Source organism: Capsicum annuum, unplaced genomic scaffold (genome assembly GCF_002878395.1).
Source record: "Capsicum annuum cultivar UCD-10X-F1 unplaced genomic scaffold, UCD10Xv1.1 ctg3168, whole genome shotgun sequence".
NCBI classification, from domain to species: Eukaryota; Viridiplantae; Streptophyta; class Magnoliopsida; order Solanales; family Solanaceae; genus Capsicum; species Capsicum annuum.
This window is the reverse complement of record NW_025838334.1, coordinates 200,316-208,040: the sequence shown is the minus strand read 5'-3', so window position 1 is coordinate 208,040 and position 7,725 is coordinate 200,316.

Sequence of the window (7,725 nt, the reverse complement as noted above, 5' to 3'; positions counted from 1 at the left end):
TGTATATTAGGCCCCCTCACTTAGCATACCAGTACATTCCACGTACCGACGCATACTCTTTCTTTGAACTATGATGGCTCATTCATAGGTTTGGACGCTCAGGGTCTTGACCGTACTTAGAAGCTCAGGCTATCAACAACAGATATAGTGGTGATTCCTTATATTTTGAGGACTGAGTTTATTTATATCAGTATTTCTATTAGCTTAGTAGTTATTTCAATCGGATTTAGTTGGGGGTTTTTCCCATCAACTCCATATTCATACAGTTATAGGCTTTTAGACTAGCATAGTCGCATATTTGGTTTTTTAGATGTTATTATTAGTACATTCAGTTATTCTTTCAGTATTTTGAAAACCTTATGGCATATTCAGTTATACTTTCGCATATGTTTTCAGTATTATTATTCAGTGCTCACAGTAGGTACCAGTCATGGATTAGCTTGTGATCCTTTGGGGTCGAAAGCACTGTGTGACATCCAGGGTGTAGACTCGGGGTATTACAGGACCACAAGTAGCCATCGACCCTTTTTTCTCATATATCATTTGGTTTTTGGTTTTAGCCTTTTCTCATGTACTATAAATACCCTTTATTTGTTTTTTTTAGTAGAAGTTACACACTGTTGATACTTACAAACATATCTTGATTACAAGATTCAATTTTGTTCTTGGAATTCTCTTGTATTTATTTTGGTTGATTAATTTATTTACATTTTTGGGTTTTTACTTCTAAGTATTGTGATTTCATCTTATACTTTCAATCATGAATGTTGTTTATTACTTTACAAACATGAGCGGCTAAAAACCCTTAGCTAGGGTTGTGGAAATCCTAGCGTATTAATGAAGTAGGGGAAGTGTTATTATTGTTCTGAATCGATACTCATGAGTGCATTGTATTATATTCACTTTAATAATTTTATTAATTGGTGCACACATTAGGATCCTACTAGATTATTGCTACTTACTCCAAAAGATGAGTACTGACTAGGAAATGATAATGACAACAGTAATTTGGAGTTTAACTGCCAATCCATGCTACTAGTTTTTACATAAGTAAGATGGTTTGATTTCATCTAATAACTAGAGACTCAAAAGGTAATAGTTAATTTGGATCAAGATAAGGGTTAGTAAGGCGACATCCTAAGACTCAAAATTTAAGGGTGAAATCCTTCTGCTCATCCAAAAGACTGTAAAAGGAACATAACTTATCAATTCTTCATGGAAGGTATTGGGTTGGTTCAACAAAGAATGATAAGCCTATGGAGTTGAGAAGCCAAGGGGAACATAATCATAGTGTTTGCCTATGACTGATTACAACCAAAGTTGATACTCACCACTTATATGACATTGCTACTCAAATCCCCTATTTACTTTTCCAGTTTCGCCCGTTGATTACAACTACTAAGAGACACGTGTCCATGTATTCCATAGGGATTTGAACCCAACCTTTGTTGGGTTACTATAGTTGGCAATGATCATATCATTTTCTTAGAGGAGTTATATCTTAGACATCACCCCCCCCCTCGAGGCCTTTTCATCTGTGAGACATCATGCTAGAGAAGGGAGTTTATCATAATTTCTACCCTTGAGAGTCATTAAGCTATAAGAGATGCATACCCTAGTTTACATTATTGTAATTAGTTCAGTTATATTAGTATGGATTATACTTCTATTATTCTTGCGTGTGCATTGCCTATCACCAGTATGCACTTATATTTATCATCCTTTTGAGGGATGCATAGGTATAGGTAAGGATCGATGATTGTAGTTTGTTAAATACTGATTTTACCTATTGAGTTATGGGGACTAATTTAGGTATTGTTTATCCGAGCTAGTCGGTTACTTTATTGTTATTGTTATTTTGGCTAGTTCATGACAGGTTGATTATTTGACTGGTACTAAGCTTCGAGGTTTGATTCTTATTATTTTCTATTTAAATTATTTTATTATGGATAATGATCTCATGTTTAGACATATGGATTAGCAATCCTAATTATGTTAGCACTAGTTCCTAGTATGATTAGGAGGTATAAAAGAAGCTAGTATGACTACTTTAGATTGTATCTTTGAGTTAGCCTTTTTTTATGTATATATCTATCTATATGTAGTTATGGAATTAAAACATATCCCTCTCTTCCTTCATTCATTCATATTGTATATCTTTTTCTTGTCCTTTTGTTGTACTATATATCCTTTTTCTGCTCATTATTTGTATACTTGCTAGCGATATATGGTATAGTGCTTCGATCATTAAGTATAGCTAGAATAAAATAGTTTATCCTTATTTTAAACTTAGCATTATTATGTTAGTTTCCTAAATAATTAGGTGTACTTTACATTCTTTCTTGCATGTTATTTTGTATTTTCATTATCTTTGAAGCTCAATGGTAGTTGCCTACTAATTACCATGGGTTTGGTACTTATACTACACTCTTGCAGCCTATAGATCATAGTACAGGTTCTCCTTATTATTGTGTACATAGTGCTGAGAAGGTATGGTTCGAAGACATAGGGTGAGCTACTGGCTTTTAGAGTATTACTATTCTCCCTATTATATATCCCACGACCTAAACCAGGGCCTAGTCGTGATGTGTATCTTAAGCCCACCGCAAGCTGGAGACCACCCCCTTAGCCTAACATCCAGAACACAATAAAAGAATAAAGAGAAAGCCAACCAAATAGTAATAAGAATGATAGATAATCAAATGTAAACTCTATGAAGAAAACAAACACCCAACCCACACTTGCCCACCAAAGCCTCTATTGGAATACCAAACTAGGTCGGTACATACCCCCGATCATGAAAAAAAGAGTTCACAATTCCTTAAATCTAAAAAGAAACATAATGAAATGGCAAGGCTTTTCATATGATGGAAGCTTACCACTTCACAATAACTCGGCCAACACACGACACCACCTAACACTGCATATGTGTAATATAAAAAAACTAGGACCCAATATCATGAAACAATGTAGCATCTAGGGGTGATTGAAGTCTCCCAAAAACTAACTTCCAAAAGAAGTATGTTGAGGTTGATGCCAATTATAGTAACCAAACTTGGTTGGGGTCGATCCTACAGTGAAAACATTGAATAGTTTCTTAACTTGATGTAGTTTATGAACAGTGAAGAAAAGTATATAGGGAGGATGTGTTGATAAATCTCACCCTTTACCATGTGAATCTCAGGGTGTCACCTTATTTCTCCTTGTTTATGACTTTATTTCACTATCACCTTTTGAATCTCCAGTGATTAGATAAGTTGATTGAATAGTATGTTGGAGGTGAATCTCAAATTATTGTCTTTATCTTATTTTCCTAATTACAAACTCCTTTGTGAAGATTTTTCAAATACAAGTTGTCCTCAAGTTTCTGCAGTAGCTTTGAGGTCAATTATTGTGAATAAGATTAAAATAAATGCACAAACCCTGGAACGAATTAATTTCCCACTTCCTTTAGTTAGCTAATCTGCCAGGGTTCCCACAACTCTAGTAAGGGAGATTAACCTCTATTGTTCATAAATGAATCCATGATTATCACTATAGAAAACATGTAATTGAGTACATAAGAATAAGATGAATAAAATCGCAAGTATTCAATTAAATAAAGGCCCAAAATCTTAGGAATAATTGTAAATAATGTAAGAGTAATGTAAAAAGTAAGTAACCTAATAAAAGATAAACCCTAGGGTATTTATAGTATCTAAAAGATACTTAACAATCCTAATATAAATGGAAAACGTAATGACTCGTACTATGCCTCTCGTACCAATTCTAGTGTCTGATCTTCTAGGCTTCAACTTTATGTTCATCTTATGACTCCTGCTCACAAGTTGTACCTTGATCATAAGATTCATGGCCTTCACTTATATTCACCTAGGACTTCTTCTTTTCTTCTTTTGAACATTGGTTTGCCTATAGTTTAATCATACGAGTGGTACTTTGACTTCTAACTAGTATTCTTCTAACACTTCAACTCTACATTTCTTCCTTGGGTTATGTTGTCTTGACGACTTCATTGTACGATCTATATCCCATTTTATGACTCGGATGCTCAAGTTATATCTTCTCCATACTTAGTTTCTCAGTTTGACTTTGGGTTCTGATGTGATTACGAGTCAGACTCTGAGTCATATGAGGTGTTGATGAATCATTTGAAGACTCTTACCTTCTGTAGACTTGGTCTTTTCTAGGTCTTTTTCTTCCAAATTCTTCATATCACTATACTAGATCTATTTTACCTGCAATAACCACAAAAGCATATCATATCTACTAAAATGACCTAAGTACAAAAATAATTTCATGGTTTTAAGCATCGAAAGTGTCATGCTTCCACGACACATCAGTACCCTTAACTTAGAAATTTGTGTGTCCTCAGGCTAAACAAAAATAAAAAATTATCACAAAAAAACACGATGCTTAAACAAGAAGATCCTAAGATACCTATGGTTGTAACTTTTTGAATCAGTTTAAACCTTTTTTATTCCCAGTCCTAATTCCAACTTTTTAAAGATCAAACCGTGTATATGATATGGTACATTGAATGACAAAAAGGGATTTGATGATGGAATTACATTAGTAACAAATAACTACGTGTAGAATCACTAAAGGACTTTTTTTGGTGGTGTTGAAAACAACGCTCTTTCTCCCAAAGAAGTAATACTAATGTATACAGAATACCATAGGCTTGACCATATGCTCTCATCCTAAGTTTTCGGACAGTCAAGGTAGTATCACTAAAGGAATTTCTTTGTCTTGTAACGTTGGTTAGGGGGCTGGTAAGGTATCTTTTTGGGATTTGTTTAGTGACTAAGACTCCTTGAAACTACTGCATTTTTTGGGGTCCACTTATTTTTCCCTTTTTCCTTTATTTTTGCCCTTATGTGTCCTTTTTTATTTTAACACACATTTGATGGTCCAGGTGTGGTTTTCTTTTCTAACGTTCTTTTTTTCTTTTTCTTGCAACTTTTTCTTCTTTTTCTTTTGTTTTCTCTTATTTTTACTACACTTGTCTTTTTTCATTTTTCTTGAACACTTTTTTCTTCACACTCATTTTTCCTCTGCACCCCTATAATAGCCATTCTCAACTTAGTCGATTTGCCTGAGTTGACATGCACGGTGTCAAAGAAGAACCAGGACCAATACAGGTTCATTGTAGAAACAGGTAGGTGAAATAGGTGTAAACAACAAAATTTGTCGATTAAGGATAAAATATTTAGATCAAAGAGATTCATTCATTTGGTTGGGAATTTTGACTCAAGTGGACTTATAACAAATGTCCTATGATCATCTCCTACTCGACTATCCTAGGCCTAGGTAAAAGCAACTGAGTTATACTGCTAAGCACTGCTTATCTAGCTATGCATAATTTTTCCTTAGTTGTTCTGTCCCTAATCCTAATGCCATTATTAGATTATCATTTGTCTCACACATAGACAGATCACATATTTCACACAAAATTTTAGGAGGGGTGTGAATTTTCAGCACAAAGATTTTTTTCAAATCAGACCATTTTTAACATAATCATTCAAAACAAGGTCTACTGCCACAAGTACTAATTCTCCTCTTATTTTAGCAACTTCAAGCACATAATACACAGCAAAAACACTAGAAACACAGAAAAATAGATAAAAATAAAATATGCCAGTTCATAAAAAAATTTCAGATTGTGGCCACGACTTTAAAATCATGGCAAGTATAGCCCATAGAGACTTGGTACACCCCTACCCCCAACAAAAAGGTTATGCACTATCCCCAGTGCATGTAAAAATGAAATGCAAGGGAATTGGAGCATACCTGGGAGCTCAAGGTGCCAACTCAAACTGCATCAGTACATAGACCCTCAGCTCGGGTCCCACTAACATCATTATGAGTACCACCATCTACCAAAATTTAATCCAAAAAAGTGGCACTCAGCAGGTTTGCAACACCGCCTCCCTCAGTATCATCAACTGGCGGTCTAGAACCACCAGCTCCATCAAGCATCTTCTAGGCCCTCACATACTGGTACAACTCATCTTGTAGGTTATCTATCTTAGCCTTCTTTGTCGCATCCTTATTAGCCCGCTTTCTCTTTTTTTATCTCTCTTCTTTAATCTTAAGTATTATCTTTCAAGTCCAGAACAACCTATATATTATCAACATGAATGTCAGGCATGACTTTTGTGACCACAAGCTCTGGGATAACTGTTTTTTCATACAACTCTGTAACCATCCTTTTAATCTCTGCCAATTCAGCTTTCACCTCCTTAATATCTAGAGTTTGGTTGCTACCCAACTTTTGGGTCATCCTCATCTCAAATATTTCTAACTATAGCTACAACTGTCTGTCCTGTTTTAACAGCTATGTATTAACCCATGGCTTTACGTCTCTTTAATGTGTCAGACCTTAGCCTCTAATATGACCATTCTAGTCATAGCCTCAGATCATACTGCATGTGGAATTATAATAAAGCTAGAAAGCATACCTCTCAGGTGTGGTGGTATAGATTGCACTAGAGGTGGGACACTAGATGTAGCCTCTGCAATTGAAGTTCGTGTGGTCTCAGTCTGTCCACTTGTCTTGAAAATTTCAGTAGTCTCAGCAGCCTCAGTCTGAATGCTTTGTCTAAACATCTCTGCTAGCATATCTGTTCCATTCCTCTCCTGTCTTTCCATTAGGTTGGTTTTATCTCTAATTAGGACCAAGTTTGAGGTATTTATGGCCTCTATCTTCTTATTAATACCCAAGGTTCCTGCATCCCCAAAATAAACACGGCTACATAATCATATATGTCATGCCAGTAGTGAATTCTAACCCCTATAGCCTGATCTCTTATTTCCTAAGCTATAAACTCTCCTACATAAAACTCAGAGCCTACTATCATAGCTACTCATATAGAACTCAACATAGTATCCCTAGTAATGGGTCATAACCTATGTTGTGCAAGTGTCCACCATGACTTGGCCTAAAAGTTAAGGGTATTCTTCTATATCTTATGAGGAGTCACACCCAATCTATAAACTACACAAATTACGTCTTGACCATTTGAAGTTATCCGATTGGAAATCCACCTAAAATGGCCCATCTTGTCATTAGATCCTAACTACTTCCTTATGATTTTTTGCATCTCGTCCATGTGGTACTCTATCTCACCCGTGTTAATTGGAGGCTGATATTTAGATCCATATAGAAACCTAGAAATAGTATGTGGAGAGATGTTTACCCGCACCCCTCGAATCATCAATGAGGTTATGGGGCCACCACCTTTCCATAGCTGAAACTATAGATACTGTCTATGTATCTCTTCTTTGTACTCTGCATAGAACTCCTGCACTAGTGTACGACATATCTATCGGGCGCTCTAGTTATCCACTCAAACCCGTACTGCCAGAACTGCTCCTCAAACCTGGGCAACTCTGCTATTCTAATGGTACTTAAGTGTCTATCGACCTACATATTCCTTTTAGTTATCTATTCCTGAGTCTACTCAGGCCATTATTATATTTTTCCTGTATTCCAGGGTACCACTATGGTAAGGCTTAACTCACTCCCAAGATTTTGGGGTGAGACAGTCGTTGTCAAGTAACCTAATATAAATTGGGGTCAAATCTCAAGGAGTGAATTCTATAGACTTCTAACCTATGGGTACTCAAGTTACTATACGGTTACCTAGAATGATAATGGAAACAACATGTATAAGTAAATGGGGGGATTTGATTTGTTTGAAAATTCTTCACATAAACTTCAAC